Here is a 20,418-nt window from a genome sequence, read left to right as displayed (position 1 = left end):
TAGACAAATTAGATTGACTTTATTTTATTTGGAAATCCATGTGAATAATTGTGGCTTTTCCACACTTTCCTCCCAAACTCCCATCTAAATACTTGTATTGCTGGCTGTGTTGTTTACAAAGGGAATTTTTCTGACGTGAAGGACTGCTTGGTTACAAAATTGCTAATTTACTTAGCTTGTATTAAGTGCTATGTATCTGAGTTTTGGGCAATAAATTCCAAAGCATTTTTGTTTGTTTGTCTGCTTTTTCCTTTGGTTAGGTTGAAGAGAGGGGTCCTTGGCACTTGGACCCAGAAATTCCCCAAACAGCTGAATAGACTAGTGTGGCAAAATGGCCATCCTCCTGACTGACAGCAGCCTAGAAATAGTTATTTTGGGACAGCTCATGAAAGAAGGAGTCCACCAATAGGGAAAGTCATTCTCCCCGTGTGCAGGAAGGCTCCTGGGTTGGGGTGGGGGATGCTGCTCCCTCTCTTAGACTACTCCCCCAAACCATATTGACTGCAAGGTTGTGCATTAAAGATAATATTGCAGACTTGAAACACACAAACACATTTCAATTAAATACAATTAAGGTCTTTTAACAACGAAATAATCCTGAAAGGCACCATTGTAGGGTCCCATTAGTACGCATAACAAGTCTGAGGTGTCTAAGTTTCATGGCCTTGGAGGTATGCCTCATTCTTTTTAACACTGTAAATGTGGGTTGACTGGTTTGAGTGTGATGCCACATTTTTGTTTTCAAGACATACCATTCTTCAGACAATGCATAGATTACGTTCATTGAATGATCTAGACTGAAAGAAAGAAGTGTTTACTGAGCAGCCACCTCAAGGGGGACTGGCAGAGCTGCCCTGTCCAGCACCATTTGCTCATGAACAATTTCTGCCCACATTAGGAATTTCTGGTCAAAAAGAAAAAAAGAAAAGGGCAGCTCCTAGTTTAAAATGCCCGAGCACTAACCACCAAAAAGGGATGACAGACCAAGAACCCCTTTCAGATAACTTATTCAAAAGATGCAAAAGCTGTGATTACCTGGACATCTTACAAAAATGGTGTTATCCCCAACAGGGCCAGTCTTTTGGGGGGGGGGGGGTGGCAATCTTTGGGAGCCAATGATGGCATCATAAAGAATATAGATGAAACAAGTCACATCTGTTGCAGAATAGTGCATAAAATGCCAGGCTGTCCAATCTGACCGAAGTTGTTTCAGCACGTCCCTCCCTGAAAGGTTGCAAGTTAATTGCCATCCTAGTGTGCATGCCTGAGATCACCTTCCTCTATTTAAACTATCCAATCTGGTTTTTAAAAATGATTTTTCAAAGTTCTTTTTAAACGGGCTCTTGAATTCCTAGTCCGGTCCAGAGATACAGTAGCAAGTCGTGAGCAGATGTTTCCACTTCCCCTTCTCAGTATGCATGCTTTCCCATTCATCCAGGGGAGGGTTTTTGTTTTTTTCTTTTTGCAGAATGCAGAAGTACTGGGGAAGTGTGATCCTATTTCCTTCTAATTCATGGGACTGTTATGCAGAGTGTATGCAGTGTACATATGGTATATACATTGTTCCAGTTACAGTAGAAATGCTAAAACTAAAATACAATGGGGGAAATGTGCAACCTTGTATGATTAACAGAGGGACCCCAGGGTCCATACAATGCAGTGGAGTTTGCCTCCTAACACCATTGATGCACTATGACCTCAGGAGAGCAATTCTGAGTAAGGAATTCTCACCCAACTCTGGAAAGTACTGTGGCATCATCTCTTCCAAGGACACAAAGAATCCTCAGAAGAAGCTGGGAGGGTTGAATAGGTCAAGGAAGCAGGAGGATGGACAGACACAAAATCCACAGAGCTGCCCATCGCCCAAAGCCCATCCTCCAGTGAGTGAATAAGCTTGATAGGCTCAAAAGCCATCTTGTTCTAAAAAGAAGAGCAGAGGAATAGGAAGCTATCTATTACTACTATTATTAGTTGCATCATCATTTTTATACTGCCCAATAATTCATGTTCTCTGGGCTGCTTACAAGAACACATAAAATACAGAAACAATAAAAACATGACAAAATTACAATACAGAATTTAAAAGTGCAATCTAAAACAAATTTAAAATGTAAAAAGCTACAATTTATACAAGTTAAATTATAAGACTAGTTGGAGCAAGTTGCACATGTCTCAATATAATATTAGAACGATTAAATGCCCAGGGGTAGAAGTCTTAACCTTAACCAGGTGCTGAAAAGATACTGAAGCAGGTGCCTGCCAGGCCTGAGTGGGGAGCTGCTTCTGTTACTCCACCACCAGCGCTTCCGCTGCTCTCCTGCTCTGCCTTGCTCTGGACAGCAAACCGTACAGACAATGGAGTGTTCCACGATGAACACGCTATCTGTACAGTGTCAGTCCTTTAAGAGAACACTTTAAAACCACACTAATTATTCTCCTAATCACTGACGGTGCAGTTATGCTTGAAGGGTTTTTTTAGCCTTGTGCAAGTTGATTCAGGTCAGGACCACAGTGTATCAGGAAGGGGACTTAAATCTTTCCTCTCCATCTGTTTTTCTCTAGAGTTTCATCCACAACATGTGGGCCATAGTGACTCTTACGCAAGAGTAAGGAATTAGTAAAATGTTGGTCCTATCCCTTCCCCACTTGGGATTCTGAGGCTATAATTATTCACTCACCTGGAATAAGATTAATTGAACTCAGTGGGACTTACTTCTGTGTAGACCCACATAGGATTGTGTTGTAAAATTCCAAACCAAATAAATTACACTAAAATATCTGAAAAGATGAGAAATGGTAATTCGAGTAATTTTAACCAGCAATCCAACCAGATAATATCAAAGTAGAACCCTTTCTGACTACTTTTGTGGACTGTCAAACTGTTCTGGGGACAGAAATTATCTATGCCTTAACAACTAATGATTGTATATGGAGTGACTACATTCACTACTTGTCTAGAAGGAATATGAAAAGGCCATGTTGCCATAATTTGAAGTGCTACTGAAAATCAATCCACTGCCATTGAACCATCATATACCCCAGGCCAGGTGAAGATGAGTTAAGTGTTGGTTCAAGCACCTTAACATTTTTATTTTATTTCTCTGGGATAGGTAGGCTGGGACTTGCCCAAGACAATGAATGGGAGCCATAACCCTTCTTCATGGTAAACATATAATTTCCCCAGCGATCCACTGAGTAATAATAAAAAGTTATGTGTAGTACATATACAGTTTATATTCCTTTGGGTTTAATATTGCTCACAGTAAAATTGATTTTCCAGAATCTTGCAATAAACCTCATCAAAGTAAACCAAATCCACACTGGCTTTTTATGAAGTGATTGGAATCGCGACAATAAATTAGCCCTCTCCATCAGGGGAAAATGCCTTCTGATAAGGTGCCTGTTCGATTAAATCTCTTCACTTCCTGTTTAGGATTTAGGCAATCTTATAATGTTTTCTTTCATCATTCTGAGTTTGCTAGACATTTCTCCTCGTTGCTGACATAGTACCATCATATAAAAGCACCCTATGTAGCTAGACAGTATTCAAAAACACCCTGAATCATGTTCCAGTTTTAGAAAAATTCAAGAGATGATACTTTGTATTTTTACCCCATGCATGTTGAAGGGGCAAAGTTACCTCATGCCAATGCTTCTTGGCCAAAACATATTATACTTTACCATATAACCACTTGGTAGGTTTGTCACTGTATTACCAGGGCTAACCCAAGATATTTCTCTGCCTGAGGCAGGGCAATTCATAACACCCACCTTTCCAAATTAAGGTATATAACAAGAGAGGGGAGTGTGTGACCCTCCGGATGCTGTTGGACTGCAACCCCCATCAGTCTTTTCCAGCATTGCCAACAATGAGGAATGATGGAACGGGCAGGGAGAACTTCTCATACGTGCTTCTACTCCAGCCAGACAGTAAAAATACAATAATATGCCAAGAAACAAACATCTTTTTCATGAATTTATGGTTTATTGTCATGCATTGAGAAAAATCTTCCTGTGCTTCTGCTCATTATCAGAATTCTAAGGATCAGGAAAATTCTCCTTACTGCTTGGCAAGACAATATAGATCGTCGTCTTAGCAATCAGTTACATGCCTGTGTGTTAAGTTACTACCTGATAAATTAACTCATAGTTTCAGCCAGCCCTCAGTGCAACATGACCAAACACTACAGATGAACAACGTTCATTGCATTCTGAAAGGACATTGCACTGCAGTGTCGAGTGAATCAGCCCCTCATTTTCCCACAAAGCTTGTAGGAAACCAGGAAAGGAATTTGGGTTTCTATAATCATAATTTTACTAACAGGGCTGTGGAATCTTGAAATTAGCACTCAGAAAAGACAGGCAGAAAAGCTGAAGGGTGTGTGCGTGTGTGTGTGTGTGTGTGTGTGTGTGTGTGTAAAATTTTGGCTATCCTGAAGATCTAGTTATTTTCTGCCATGAATTCACATACATCAAATCTTTGTGACTGTATTTTCGTCACTCAAAGAATATGTTGATTCTTATCCAAAAAGAGCATATGCTTCCTAAAAATTACAAAACTAGATGAGACTAACTCAGATGTTTTTCTGTGAGAAGAGTTATGCCAAAGGGAGCTTGGCTGCACGAAACATGTTAGAATGGAAGTCCATTGGATATTATTGCAGTCTACCAGACTGATGCATGACCCCTCTTCATTCAAATGGAGTTCATGTAGGGGACCTTTCAGTTGGCTAGATTGTTCTCTTCGTTACAAACTATTTTACAGTAGAAAGTAACGAAGTCTTCTGTTTAAACAAGGACAGCATTTGATCTGATCTTCCTAAAAAAGGCTGTACAGCCTCTGGTGGGAAAGAATGAGTGAAACATCTATTTGCATCTCATGTGCCATATGTATGAAAACTATTTTTATTTCTATGTTTACTCCTGATGAAATGGAGGAGGAAAAAAACATTTACCAAGAGTAAAACCTCTGAGATTGTCTTTCTCATTTCCTATGGTATCTGGGGAGAACAGACAGCAGTAAACAATGATGCTTTATTTTATTTCTAGTTATATGAATTACCATCATAATAATTACTAGTAGAACATCTGTGTGTTTTTTACCAGGCAGACAGCAGGATTATTTTTATCACAATGCTTACATATCCCAGTTGCTCTCTGGTCTTGCTGCTTAGGAGTTTATCCATCTTTAAAGGATTTAGGATGCCCTTGAAAACCCAAGATACACATTTGTGCTGTATCATGAACAAGGAGGAAGAGTATTTCTCCACTGAATAAGCATGTCAAAAATTGTTCAGAGTTGGGGGTCAAAGGTTTTGTTGGTATTATATTATTTTGCTTTTTTCATTCACTAGCTTTTTTTTGCATGGAAGCAGATTGCCTACTACCTATAATCCAATCTTCTGGCAAACTTCTGACTCAATTATGTGACATTGGGTGCTTCCAAGTGGCCCTAGCTCTAGCAACCAGGAGGCATTGCACGGCTATTCCATTTTTCTTTCTTGCTAGATTTTCCATGTTCAGGGAAAGAAAGAAAGAAAGAAAGAAAGAAAGAAAGAAAGAAAGAAAGAAAGAAAGAAAGGGGGAGGGGGAGGGTGGGGAGAGAGAGAGCAAGCAGGAAAGCAAATGGAAGAAACAGTGGAAAACATGGAAGGATTATAAGTCGATGACAACATTGGAGCCCTGTAAAATTCCCTGAATGGATCATGTTAACTGCATATTCAAAGCCTTGCTTGGAGACACACCCAAAATTATAATTCAAAGCAGCCCATATGGTAAGATAATAATTTATTGGGATTAAGGACCTGGGAAAAACAAGATTCCAAGTATCTGGTATTTTGCAACACAATTGTTCACCAACATTGATTTTGTGAAAAAAAATGTCTGAAATATATATTTTAATACACATTTAATGTAAAAACAGGAGGGAACAGACTTATGCATGAACCGTGCCCAAAGGACATAGGCTGGAACTAGATTGATCTACCTATCCTTAGCCTTTTAACAGTTTTGAAAGCAGAAAGTGTCGGCAGGTGATGGCTCACCAGTCATAGTGCTAGAAAGCTGCAAAAATTGCACTTACCAAATGTGCACTTGTTTACAATTTAATGGTCTAGATTCTCATGGGCTTCCTATTGGATTTATTCACCCTAATGCTGAGTTGTATCTATTTTGCAACTACGTGCAGTGGATGCTGATGTTTTACCACTACACTCACAGCTTTCTTGTTACAGTGCAGACCAATTAACTCTGATAATCAGTTCACGTGGCCTATTTGCTTTTGTTCAGCCAACCTGTTTCCCTGTCTGGATTGAAACATTACTTGTTTGAAATTTGCCACGAGCAAAAACCAGAAATATGTATCCCACCATAAACCTTACAAATTTGAGTTGAATTGCACCTGTGTGCATTTAGCGTTTTATACTTGAGACAAGCAATTCCGATGATGCATTTGTTCCAGGTATTCATCAATCTAGCAAGAAAGATAAGCATCAGCTAAGAGCACAAGTGGGTATGTGATTCAGCTTTTACAGAACTTTTAGGAGGAAAGATTGGGCTGAATGATTACTTAAAGGAAATCAGTGCCAAAGTCAAGTGCACAGTTTGTTCATTGGTCATGAAACTGGTCGCAAGATACCAGTGCTGTTTATGCTTTTATACTGGCGTTATAAGGATTATGAGAGAATATCTTGCAAAGTAGGCCTGCAATGAAGGTTGGGATTGGCATAGTAGTCAGTTATGTCATGGAGGAACTGATGTCTCCTTAGACCAGGGGGCGGGGGGGGGGGGTGGAAACCCAATCTTATTCAGCTATAGTTTTCTTCAGTGAAAGAACATTTGTGTGCAGGTGAAGTCTTTCTCCTTCTCTCTTCCAGGCTACTCTTGCAAATGTGGTCTCTTCCCGTTTGACCTGACAGAAAGTCTCTCTCAGACAAAATATTCAGAAGACTCACAGTTAGATATATGCACAGATGTGTGAGACTTTCTTTTTCCAGAAGATGCTCCTTGCAGCTGAGGACAGGTATTATTTCACTCTATTTTTGAAAAGTCTAAGGCACATTTTAAAAACGCATTTTCTTTAGTAGCATCAGAAGTGCAGCAATTGCTTACACTTAAAAGCAATGAAACATGCTTCAGAAGTCGTTTCTAGCATCCTTTTCCTGTGGATTTTCAATCACTCTGAGGGCACAATCCAACAAAACTGCCCACACCCCTCCAGACCTGGCCTGCATCCTGCACAGAACAAGAGGGATGTGAGAAGACGATCTTGCTTGTGCAACCAAGCCAAAGGGCTGCTTCCAGCTGCCTGACTTCTGTGCTTCAGAGGAGGAAGAAAGGGGCTGAGGCATTTCCAGGATTCCTCCTACTTCTTTTGTCTCCCCACACTACCCCCCAGAACATCCCCAGACCCCTTTCTTTAAAGTCGCTTTTGCAACTGTGGAGAAGTAGCAAGCACAGAGGGGAAGGGAATTCAGCTGTTGATACCTAGTTCGGAGGCCAGAGCTTTCTTCTGACCTCAGAGCTGAGCATCAGAGTGATCCAGCCCTCATCTAGATGCTATCAACAAGTCACAGAAGTACTCCCCTCAGTATCTTCTGCCTTTGTGTACATATGCCTTTTTTTTTTTTTTTTGGAAAGCAGATTGTATGACTTCAGATTATTTCAGAACTGATTTGATAGCAATAGGAAATCAAGCATTAGAATATCAGTATAGACACCACCTAAAATTAATGTCCCACTTGCTTTGTTAAGCAAGCACTGCCGTGTTTTTCTGCTCTCTGCTTCATGGCTGCTAGAGGCCTGTTAAGCCCAAAGGCAAAACAAAATCATTGCTGGTATTTCCATTTCCCAAGGGACAGCAGCCTTGTTTGTCTGCCCCTGTAGTTTTTAGAGCAACCAGATATCTTTTTACTGCAGGTATGACCTAACCTAATTGTGTATCAACCTCAATTTATTTGAATATAGTGGATTCAAGTTTTTAAAAAATGCACAAGAAAATTCTTTTGCCTCACCTCCTCTTCCCACCCTTATTTAACTTTCAGCCCAATTAAGAGTTCTGTTGGGATCAAATCATAACCTTTAAGTCATAAAACAAATGTCTTGCATATACTTGCTTATAGACACACAGGCTTGGACCCATATTTGTGTACATGTACTTGATCTGATGGAAGTGGACTTCCCCGCCTATTCCCATCCATGGGAGCCCTCCCCCCCCCCGCCCCGCCACTTCCCAAAATACTACACAAAGTATTCAGGGATGCGAGGAGCAGGGGGGGGGGAGTGCTAAAAGTTGCTCATGGAAGGCCTCTCCATTGTCCTGCTTCAACTGGCAGCGGTGCATGCTGCACCTAGATCTGGTTGCAGCCCATCAAGCTCTCCAGCTAGGTAGTGGGAGCACTGAGGTTACCGTTGAGACAAGGACAGAATCTTATGGTTGCTTTGCTTGAGAACAGCAGAAGATGTGATGGATCTCATTGGCAAGGAGAATGGCAAGAAACAGCCTGTCCTGCTGAACACAGCATGGCTATCATTACTGCTGAAAGAATGCAGTTGGGGACTTAAAAAAAAGGATAATGTATATTTTCACGAATTATCTCATGAAGAAATTAAAAGTAGATTAAGCACAGTTTCATAGTCAATCTAATAATTATCACCATACAAGGTGATCCTGAGTCAATGAAAAGTACTAGTTTGTGGAAAATTGTATGGCCTTGAGATGAATTTTCAATTTTACACAGTGTTTTAAATATTTATGGTATTCATAGTTTAACCACCTCTGTGAAAGTTCTGAGATTCTGAATTTCCACTGAAAGCATTGAAAAAAAGGGTGCTCCACAGCACCTTTCTAGGATATGTAAACTTGAAGAATGTTGCCAGAGAAAGATTAAAATAGACATTCACTCTATTTCAAATATGCACCTTCTCCATCTGCTCAGTGAACATCCAGCAGTATAGTTTTAAAATACTGAAGCAACACCAGTATTCCATTTTGTGTGTGTGTGTTAGAAAATGCAGTTATTTGGAAATTATAACCTAGAGATATGGGGGTAGAATACAGGCAGTGGATGGAAAGATATAATGCCAGAGAAAAGTTAATATGGTGATTATTGACCAATTGTTGCTACATTGACAGATGGCAATGTTTATGCAATGTATAATTCAAAACAAATTTGCCTAGAGGTCTCAGATAAAGATGCTATACCCACCCTAACAAATGTTGTGCAGCAGCCTTCAAAATCTAGAGTACATAACATAACCTGAAAACGACGAGAATTTTAATGCTTCCCAGCCAACCAGATCAGCATCATGGTATTTACTGTTTCCACATAAGGAGCCTCACCTTCTTTCAAGCTCTCATGGGAAAACATTCTTTAGCAGTAGGAAAGGAAATGGTCTCAAGAGGTGAATTTGCATGTTCCATTAAGCCAGCATGGAAAAAAAGCCAGGGTGCGCGAGCGGCTCATCCCTTACAGCAGGCAGGCAATCACTGGCTTGGCAGAATGCCATGGTTGGCTCTCTCTCTCTCTCTCTCTCTCTCGCTCTCGCTCTCGCTCTCGCTCTCTCTTTCTCGCCTTGCTCTCGCTCTCGCTCTCTCTGTCACTCCCAGTTCTCCAGGCCACTGCTGGCACATATCCCAGAAGCCTCTGCTGCAGAAACCATTATTTTCTCACTCCCTACATCAGCACTCTTGACACTGCATGAAGGACCTTCCCCCTCATATCACAAAACTATTTTTTCAAGTCTGTATAAACATGGTGAATGTGTTTGCTTTTTTTTTTTTTTTGCTTGCAATGGGGGAGTCTTATACTCTTATGAAAGTGTGCAAGACCATATTGTGTTCACTTTAGTACTTCCATGCTAGCAAATGCTTTTCTTTTTCAAAGGCAGTTTCATGTTGCATTAAAGTACTCCTGCTCAGCCCTAAAGAACCTTTTCTCTGGTAGCTGTCAGCCAATTTCAGCTCCTGACACCCTTGGGGATTGTGACTTCCTTCATTGTTAGCTTTGAGCTGTGCAGGAGTTTTCCAGAGCAGCAGGCAGGGTCAGAAAAAGTATGCACCTTTCAAAGTAATGCAGTACCATGCAAAATTATGCAAAATTCCTAGCCTCAGGTAGTCACTCTTGTGCACCAGCGCAGGACTAAAAATATTCAGACAGGTAGACCAACAAACCTGCGTGCCTTTGGGGCACTCTCTGGTGCCGTCTATTCACGATTCCTTCTAAATATATAAATAAATGTCCCTCCTGAGGCTGAGAAAAAATGAAAGAGAACAGTGGCAGCACTAGGAAAATTACAAGGAGAGGCAGGGGCTTTGCTGCACATGCAGTGCAGCTCCTCAGCTGTTTCTGGCAACCAGAAAAATGGCCCTGCTTCTTGCAGATATCATACTGAGCCTTCCTGAGAACAAGCCTCCCTAAACAAACCTATTGCAAGTCATGGAATCTCCAGGTGTCTTGTTTGCTCAGAAGTACCCATGACAGGCAAACCGTTCTGGGTTTGAATGTCATGCCAAGCCACAATAACAATCCACCATGGCTTAGCATAATGTGTGAACCCAAGTTTTCTTTTCCAAAGCCTTTAACACCTAGTGCTCTAAAACTAACTCAAGGTCACATTGCTTCCCAGTTGTATGGTTTATTCCGCTTCTGTTTTGTGCCAAATAATGTGATCTTTGTTTCATTAATATTTAAGAGTAATTTAGATTGTGCCAGATGATCTTAAAACTCATTGAAATTAGTGTGAAGATAATATTAAGATTTCTCCCTGCATAATCTGCTACCGTAAATGATTGTGTCGTCTGCATATAAATGGCAAGCTGAATATGATAATGAAGTACAAAGATTATCAATAGAGAATGACAAATGCACCAGACTTAAGATAAATCCTCCCAGGACACATTCATTGAGCATCTGGTAGTAAAATTCATTGTTTCATTCAAAGTATTCTAAAGAAAAATAGAGAGGCTGTGAATCGCTCGAAATAATCAAATGGGGCCAGTTCACATGATTGCCACACCTCACAGCAGCTAAGTTATGCATGCCAGTGGCCATTTGAACGTTCCAGTTAAGGCAATTAGATGCCATGGTTGATGCTGCTGCCTACACCAGGTGAATGTGGGTTGTTGGCATGGGTAATAAACCACTCAGAGCCCATGGCTGTCTTAGGGTTTTAGGTGGTTTGTTAACATGTGGCCTTCCCTTTTTGTTTTCAGGAATAGAAACTAACACAGAGATTTCCTAATCCTTCCCCCCTTGATTAATGGCCATATTTAAGTATGATTATTTATAAAAATGTATTTTATTTAGCATATATTTGTATAGCCCTTTTACCAGTCAGTATCAATTACCAAGTAAATGGCATGCCCACTGTAAAAATACCATACCTGAATGACGTTAATAATATGGACTCAAAGCAATTAGTTCAGAGGATTGGCAGCTGGAAAGACTTGTGGAAAACCCCCACAACAGTTAGGAGGAAAGTAAAACATTTCAGTCTTCAGACATGCCAGACTTATTTGTGCTGATAAAAGTCAGCAATAATTTTCAAAGCATTTAAAAATAATCAATATATCAGAAACTGACCAGGGAAAGGCAAAGATTGAGTTAATCTCCACACTGCAGCTCAAACTTGTCCTGTGTTCTTTGGTTTGATGTGATTTGGGCTAGAGTTCCTTCACTCTTCATTCTGGAACATCTGTTACAGGAACAGTTACCTAGTTTCCTTATTTGAGGGTTCTTTACACCTCAGATAATCTATGCCACCAGTTTAAACAACCCATTATGGCCCACAATGTTTGCAGTTTGATGCATGGAATTCCCTAGTTCAGGATACGGTCAAAGGAGGCACTGGGTCTTTGGTGAAGTCCATTGGAGCAACCTCATAGCATCATGGGTAGATAGCAATATAGTGAACCCGACTGGAGATAGACTCAGCTTAACTTTTCTGGGCAGAACTCAAAACTTACTGAGCACATTTGGCTTGGATGGCTCCATCTAAATGGCAATGTTATGTATAGATGGGGTCATTCTTGTGGGTACCTTGAGGAGGTTGGAGACAGCAATGCAAGTTAGAGAGAAAACGCAGAATAGACTCATTAGGCTAGTTTTGAGAACACATCAAAGGTCTGATATGGTCATACAAATGAAGCGATCCCTGCTTTCCCCACTGATACAAGAACTGCCTCTGCAAATGAGGCCTAAAAGTATAAACATCGAGTGATTCTTATATTTTACCTGGGAATTCACTCAATGTTTTTGGTCTATGAGAGTAGGATTGTGGCTGCACAGATCTCATTCCAGTGAGCCATCTTTTAATGGATGATCAGGTAGGGCCAGATTGTTGGGTCCACCTGTAGGACTGGACTGGTCCTCTGAAGTATCCTTTGAACTGACCCCCTGGCTCAGGGAAGTGTCTGAATAACAGAAACAAAAGTGATTCAGTCTGTTCTCCAAGCTGAGACCAATCTTTTTCTTCTAACCACAATGTTCATCACAATCTCAGTCGAAATAGTGGTTATAGTTTTGTGTTTTCAGTACTGTATGAAAGCTACAGCATTTTCAATACTATTTGAGAGTCAGCTTGGTGTAGTGGTTAAAAGTGTGAGAATGGGACTCAGGAGATCTGGGTTCTAGTCCCCACTCGGCCATTGAGTTCACTCTGTGACTTTCAAGCCGGTCACACTCTGAGCCCAGCCTACTGCACGGAGCTGTTGTTGCAAGGATCAGGTTAAGACGAAAATTATGTAAGCTACCTTGAGTTCCTTGAGAGGAAAAAGGCAGGATATAACCACAATAGAATAGCAAATAAAAATATTCCCTCTTCGCCAAAGAAGAAAAGAATGTTAGGGTGTCATGGGTGACTTCCTTTGAGAGTGAGAGGAAGCACAGCAATCTCTGGGTCCTTTTCATGCTCCAAATGTTCATGACTGAGTTGCAGATGCTGCAGCAACATCCCTTGCAAGCCACCACTGCCACCCTTCCCCCACCTCAGCAGCACTACCTCTAATTATTTTGCACTTGGAAACCATTTCTGTGTCCATTCCCAAATAACTCTTTACAGCTTTTCATGGCATTTCTCTTACAAGCTCAAGACATAGAGCCAAGGCAGGAGTAGAAGGAAATTAAAAATAATGATTGTGATATATCTACAGGCGGAGATAAAAATGTCTGTATGAATCACTTGCTCTTTATAAAAGTGCTTTCTTCTATTAATCTTTAAAATACTTTCATTGCTGTCCTAAAACCATTTCATATTGAGTATATTAAATACCTTTAGGGATGTGTCCTTCCACAAAATGATAAAATGCACCATTGATTTGACAGATGTTGCTCCTATCTTGTGACAGCAAAATTAAGGGGGGATTCCAAAGTTAACATCTTTCTTTCATAGAGGAATGCTGATAAAACCATGTATTTTCTTTCACAAGAAAAACATATTTGTAGGAGTCTTGTTTCCTGCTTCCTCCTGTTTATGGATTGTGTAGACCAAAGTTGAGCCTTTTCTCTGCAGGTATCTCTCTATAGATCTCCTGTTCCAATGAAGAAATATGTTTCAGAAATGGCCCCCAAACTCAGTAAGGATGGATTACCATCCATAGTGAGACATTGTTCATCCAGCCATTGCAGTAACTTCAGGAACATGTTAAGGCTTTTTGGATTTCTGACCAACTATTTAGATCCCATTCAAGCCAGTAAAACCTATGATAGAACAAACTGCTAATATGAATTCCCCAAGATAAGAGCTGCTGTTGTTCAAATCTTCCCTTCCACCCCAATCATTTCTCTGGTCCATTTATGAATTCAGTTGGCCATTCCTACTTTTAGTGGCAATTGTGTGGAGGAAGAAATGTTGTTTTTGGAGCCTATTGTGTGCCATTTTTAATTAGGAACTCCTTCTGTTCCTAATGTCAAGTGAAAGGTTGAGCTTCTACTCTCTGCTCATTTTCGCAAGAGCTAAAGAGCTGTGGTGACACAACATTTCCTATCACCTGAGGAGGGAAGAGGCATCCTTCCTCCACTAGCATTGATACTGCCATTGGGCCTGCATATGCCCCTGGTGCCACCACCTCCTGCTCCCTTCCCAGTGAGAGATTGGATGAACCCACAAAGGTGCCCAGATCCAGATGTTGCTCTTGGGGTCTTTCCTCAAAGTGCAGTCTTGTGAGGTGATCTTGTGCTGGCATTCTTCAGGACTATCCCACCATGGAGTGCTTGAGAGTTCCTTCAAAGAGCACAATATGGGCATGAATGCCATTCCAGAGTGAAAGATTAGGAGGGAGGTCTTGACACTGGGACTACTTTCCCACTTGATTTGTCACTCTTGGAGAGTTCCATAAATAAGAAATCAATTGATATAGCTGTCTGCCTCTCCAAAGAGATATATTGGCCTCTTTGTGTGGTTCTCTTTTGGGGAACATTCCCAGAGTACAAAATCAGGTGGGTAGTCTCTCTAGAGAATTAATCTGCCAATCACATGCTCTGAGTCCTCTTTCAAACAAAGATCTGGCAGGTGGTCTCTGTGAAGAACTGTGAGGATTGAATATAAAGCAGTATTGGATTCTTGCTCTCAAGAAATAATACTTTTAGTCCACTTTACCATGAAATCCTGAAACTTATTCTTCAGCCTCTAAGTGGGCAGAGTTTATATGGTTTAAGTAAGGAGGATTTACCATATGAGGAGTGTATAATGGTGAAGTTACCAGAAAAAATGAAATTGGGAGAACAAAGAAGTAAACACTGAAGCATTGATTTGTCCTGACCCTAGGGGAGACGTGGTCATGCCAGCTTTAGCAGGAAATCATTCTAATCTCTTTGGTATTCTGGAAAGTGCTTTTAAGGAAAAGAAAGGAGATAGATTATTCAGCCACCCCTGGATACACTCAGATTACATTAATTCCCATGAGAACATTATGGAGGCAGAAGGGAAGTTCTTGCAGATTATCCTGAATGCTTGGTATACTATAAAGGAAGGAACCCTGCAATAATAGGCATTAATGAAAGTGCAGAACTCTTTGTGACTTCTGTTTGCTCACAAGAAAAAAGTAGGACTGTTGTTATCTCAAAAAAAAAAAAAAAAAAGCAAAGTGTGCTGGGTTACTTCCTGGAGTAATAGTCCTTTGGGGTCTGATTAATTTGCCTGAAAACTCCCAAGAAAAATTAAGGATATTGGTATTGAATAAAACTGCTAAGAAGATCATTTCTAAAACTGGGGCAGAAAAAAGCTGATACGTTCCAATTTAAAAGTGCAATGCTCATGGAACGAAGTCTATTCCATACAAATTAGACCCTAGTCCATTTAATGCCAGTGATTCACTTGTGCTAGAGGAATATGAAATCAGGATGAGGAAGAAATGGGATAAGTATGCCAAGTTGTTGGTGCTGAATGGGCAGGATGTGGCTGTACAAGATGGTGCAGAGTAATATCAGAGTCAGTGGTCCTCAACCATGCCAGAAGTAGTCATGGAAGATCCCATTATCTGAGTGAGAGGAAGTGAGAGAGCACCCCAAACAGTCAAAACCTGTGTGCACTTCCTGTAGTAGTGGCCAGGAAGAAAAAAGGAAAATACAAATGTCCTGATAGATAGCTGAAATCTGGTGGTTGGTGTCCTGGGGAAAGCCCATGAGATAAAAAGTACAGAGTGTAGACAGAAGTGATGTTATACACTTAAGCTATTACAATGACTTACAATGACAGCTGGACTAAGAATGGCTTGATGCAAAAACAGAGGAGTTAGAGAGGTCACTGCTACATAAATTTTCACTGCTGGAAAAAAGTGATGTTATTGTATAGCAACTTGAAGTTTTCTGCTAAATCCAAGTAAATGTGAATGAATGAGTGAGGAAGTAATGAAGGTTAATTTGGGGAGCAGCTATAGTGGGGCAGAGCTGTGGCTCATGGTAGAGTGCACACTGCATTCACACAACACAACACACAACCCTGTGTGATTACCACAGTTCGCATTTTTTAATCATAATCTACCTGACAGGCACGCAAATGATTTCTGCATTAGCATGGTTTCCATCCTTCCTGCTCAGTCCTCCCACCATTGGCATGTGTCCCACCCATTACTGTATCTCAAATTCAATCCCAAGGTGCACTGCTCCCTGCTTACCTCCCTGCCTACCTCGGTTCACACATAGAAGCTGGATGGCAGGAACAGCTCCTGTATTTGCCAATCTTCCCAGAGGACTCTGCAGCAGTTGCTTACCAAGACTGTGGAAAACATGGTCACGGGTTCAGGCAACACAACAAGGCATGATGGAATGGAGAAACCATAGAACAAGCTATCGTTTCTTATCATGGTTTCTAAAAACCAGACATACTATGGTGAGATTCTATGACTGGGTTCAGACAACACAAGGGAACAAGAATGTTAAAACCCACCATGGCTTGTCGTGTTGTCTGAGTCCAGGCACTTTGTATAGAGATGGTCCCAGATTCAGTCCCAGGAATCCCCAGGTAGAGCTGGAGAAAAAAGACCTGCATGAATTGCTAGAGAAACTGTGTGAATCCATGCTGTCAGTACTAGACTAGAGGGACCAGAGATCTGGCTCAGCACCAGGCAGCTTTCTGTGTTGCTGCACAATCTGTCTGACACATCATGCTTAATATTAGGGTTTCTTTCATTGTAATTCATTATCCTTTACAGAATGACCTAAAATATAGTAGGTGCTGGGCAAGAATATAAAGAATAGGTCTCTGTCCACAGGCATCATTCCAGAACTTAATATATTGAGGGGCAATCAGAAAACTTATCAAATTTACTTGAAAAATAACAAAAGAGAAAAAGGCTAAACCTATTAGTTACTGAACAAAACAGTTGGCAGCAGTGTTTAAGTGGACATAGTTTGTGCTGTGATCACATAACCACAACTTGTTTTTATTTCAAGTTGCCTGCAACAGGTGCCCAGCCCTGAGCAACATGAATGTATTTTGTACCTTATAACAGCTGTGCTGGAGCAAGAATTGAAATCTTAAGGAGATGTTACACAATGCGTCTGTCTCAGATGGCTAAGGGCAGTTCCAGAATTTAAAACATCTCCTTGCCCTGAAGTTAAATTGGGCCACTGCTGATACTTAATATGACAGGGCCTGGAGAAACAGACAGAAAGAGGTGTCATTTGGAACCTGTAACACTTGTGGCACAAGCAGGGTGGCTGTTGTTTTTAGAAAAGGAAACAACCACAAATTTTGCTATGCAGCCTGCAAGTCAAGTGCAAAATTAATTGTGGTTGCTGTGTGCTATAAAAATGGCATTTAATACAACAGTTAGCTGTTCCAATGTGTTGGTGAGGAAGGAATGACAATGTCCTGTGGGTCATAGATTTCTCTGACACGAACAGATAGAAAATGCTGGCATTGTCTTTTTATTGTTTTTAAAGGATGTGTCCTTAATGCTGCTCTTTTAATCCCATTGACATCTAGTTAATCAATGGCAATATCATCATTCAAGTGCCAGGTAAAGATGTCAAAAGTGCCTGAGGGTACAATCCTATGCATGCTTATGCAGAAAAAAGTCCTACAACTCCCAGCATTCCCAGCCAGCCATGCTGCTTGGGGGATGATAGGGGTTGTTGGACCCATAAACATGTCTAGGATGGCACTTCGACTCACTTATTGAATGTACAGAAATGTTTTTATGACTAAAATCCTGAAAGCACAATCCTAGATCCAAAAAACTAGGGAAGAGTCCCTTAATAGGAATAATGAGTTCTGGCCATTCCAAGGGTCTCTACCATTGTCCCATCCTGCGTCTTTATATTTGGCGAGAAACTTTTAGGGGCCTTGTTTGAACTGCAAGTGAGGACTTGGAAGATCTGGTGAGTTTCAGTGAAATTAACTCTGGTTCCCAAACGATAAATGTAAGTAGAAGATTCTCTAACAACTGAATCTTGTTAACGAGATTGCTGTTCTTAGTTAGAGATATCAGTTAGAGATAACTGTTCTGGCCCATTTATCAGTGATTTTAAACTCTCCAGATTGTCAGCATGAACAGAATTAGCTTGCTTAGTGTGCAGAATCAATTAGTTTGTTCATAGGAACCTCAACTCCAAATTTTGCCTGTATGTAAGTGTTTCCTCCATTTTCTTGCACAAAAGAAATTGTCACAAGACTTAAGACTTTCCTGATAGTTTTGAATATTTGTTCAGATATTCTGTTGATGAGTCAATAAACCTACTTCCAAACAAACTCTGTACAGATGATCATATAAGAGCCTTGTCTAGGGAAGCAACATCAAAGAAAAACCCGTGCCATTCTTTTATGAATGAATAAATACAATGAATAGATACAATTTAATACAATGAATTATACACTGTACTTGTATGATCTAATAAAGGTCCTTCCAAGATGTATTTACAGTAGGACATTCAAAGAGAACAAATATCACCAATTTGTAAAGCCAACACAACCCTTTTACAGAGGAAGGGCATGGACACGGTTCTGAAGCACTTCTTTTTTTCCTGTAACAAGGATGGAAAAAGGCACAAGAGTTTTAAACAACAATAGCATGGTGTTTGTTACATTAAATTTGGTGAAAATACGGTACATAATCAGTGACCTAGAAACAATTTATACATACAGTGATGCATTGCTTTGTATGGCATAACTAAAACAAACAGGTTGCTTGTTTCATTAGGTATGGTGAAATTACAGTATGTCATCAGAGTTGTAGAAAAATGTGATGCATGAAGCTGTAGAGCAATGCAGAGCTATGTATGGCACTTAATTCCTTCCACCTGAAGACTGCATTGCAATCCAGGCAGGAAACCAAGTAACCTTTAATGTTAAATATAATAGATAGCTCTCACAGAGATTAAGCGGCAAACAATTTGATGAATGTAATGCACAATATATAAATAAAATGCATCACATTCATCACATTCTTGTTCTAAGAATAAAGGGATCAGTAGCTGTTTCCATCATAAATACTATTCTGAAGGGGCTTATGATTAATCTGTTTTAATTCATTCCACACAGACTCAGGAATGTTTATATTTACAGAGATTTCACCGGAGATACTACGTGTTTCCAGCATCCTTTTGTTGTGGTGATTGCAACAGGAACACTGGGAGTTATCATTTGCACCCTAATTTTCTCCCACCTTACTATTTTATGAGAAAGTACACATAAAAATAAAATCTGTAAAAAGGATTCTGTAGCACGTGTTTACTGTGCCTTTTAAGTGTGCAGTTATACACTTCTTCCTTTCTTCCACGTATTCAAAGGCATGTCAGCTAGTACTAATGTGCTTTCCATTATATGACACTAAGAGATCTTGGTGGCTACTTTTCTCCTTTCTGTGCTTGTGGCAAATGGACATCTAGCCAGAACCCTGCAATTTAGGACATCAACACAGAAAAGTGGTTTCCATACTGAATTGTTGGAGCTGTGAAATGCCTTTGAATCCAGGATCCAACCAACCAGAAAAATATGACCTGCCACACAATAAAGGACTGATCCAACTGGTCCTCTTTCACCTTGTTTCACTTTATTTATTAGGATATTTTTAATCTGTTTCATCAAAAGATAGAATAGAAAGTAGAACCAAAAAATGGTCATGCAACCATAAAATGCAATAAAATATGACAATAAAACACCACAGAAAGGCATTAAATATGCAATAGGAAAGACTGATCAGGTTAAAAGCAGAAGGCATGTTAAGAAAAGGCTTCCCTGCAGATTTTAAGAGGGAAAAGATCTCTTTTTTCTCTTTTAAAGTTTGGGACTTTAAAAGTAAGAAGGAGCTCCGTAAATTAGACCAGAAAGCAAATAGACAACCATTTAACATTCCCTAAGATTGATATGATATAATCCTGCCTGGCAACACATGTTAACAATCTAGCAAGCACATTTTATATGAGTTGAAACTTTCCGGTCATCTTTAAGGAGAGCTCCAGGTACAATGTATCATTCCAGTTACTGGAGCCTACAGCCCAGTGTTGTGCTTAGAGTACTGGACTGGCACTTGGGAGGTCCCAGTTATAGGCCCTGCACAGGTTATAGGTGCTTGGATAGGAGAAGCCCCGTGGGTGACTATGGGCTAGACACTGAGTCTCAGCCTAACCTACCTCACAGGGTTCCTGTGAGGATAAATGGAGAGTAGGAAGACTAGATTAATCACTTGTGGTGGGTTATAAAGGTAAGAATAAATAAATAATGATTTGTTGTTGTTCATTGCAGAGTCGCGTCCAACCCATCGCGACCCCATGGACAACATTCCTCCAGGCCTTCCTGTCCTCCACCATCCCCCGGAGTCCACTTAAGCTCACGCCGACTACTTCAGTGACTCCATCTAGCCACCTCATCCTCTGCCGTCCCCTTCTTCTTTTGCCATCTATTGTTCCCGGCATTAGGCTCTTCTCCAGGGAGTCCTTCCTTCTCATCAGGTGGCCAAAGTATTTGAGTTTCATCTTCAGG

Source organism: Varanus komodoensis, unplaced genomic scaffold (assembly GCF_004798865.1).
Source record: "Varanus komodoensis strain SLA01 unplaced genomic scaffold, ASM479886v1 scaffold21, whole genome shotgun sequence".
In the NCBI taxonomy this organism is placed as follows: Eukaryota; Metazoa; Chordata; class Lepidosauria; order Squamata; family Varanidae; genus Varanus; species Varanus komodoensis.
The sequence above is the reverse complement of the archived record's forward strand: the minus strand, read 5'-3'. Positions refer to the sequence as shown.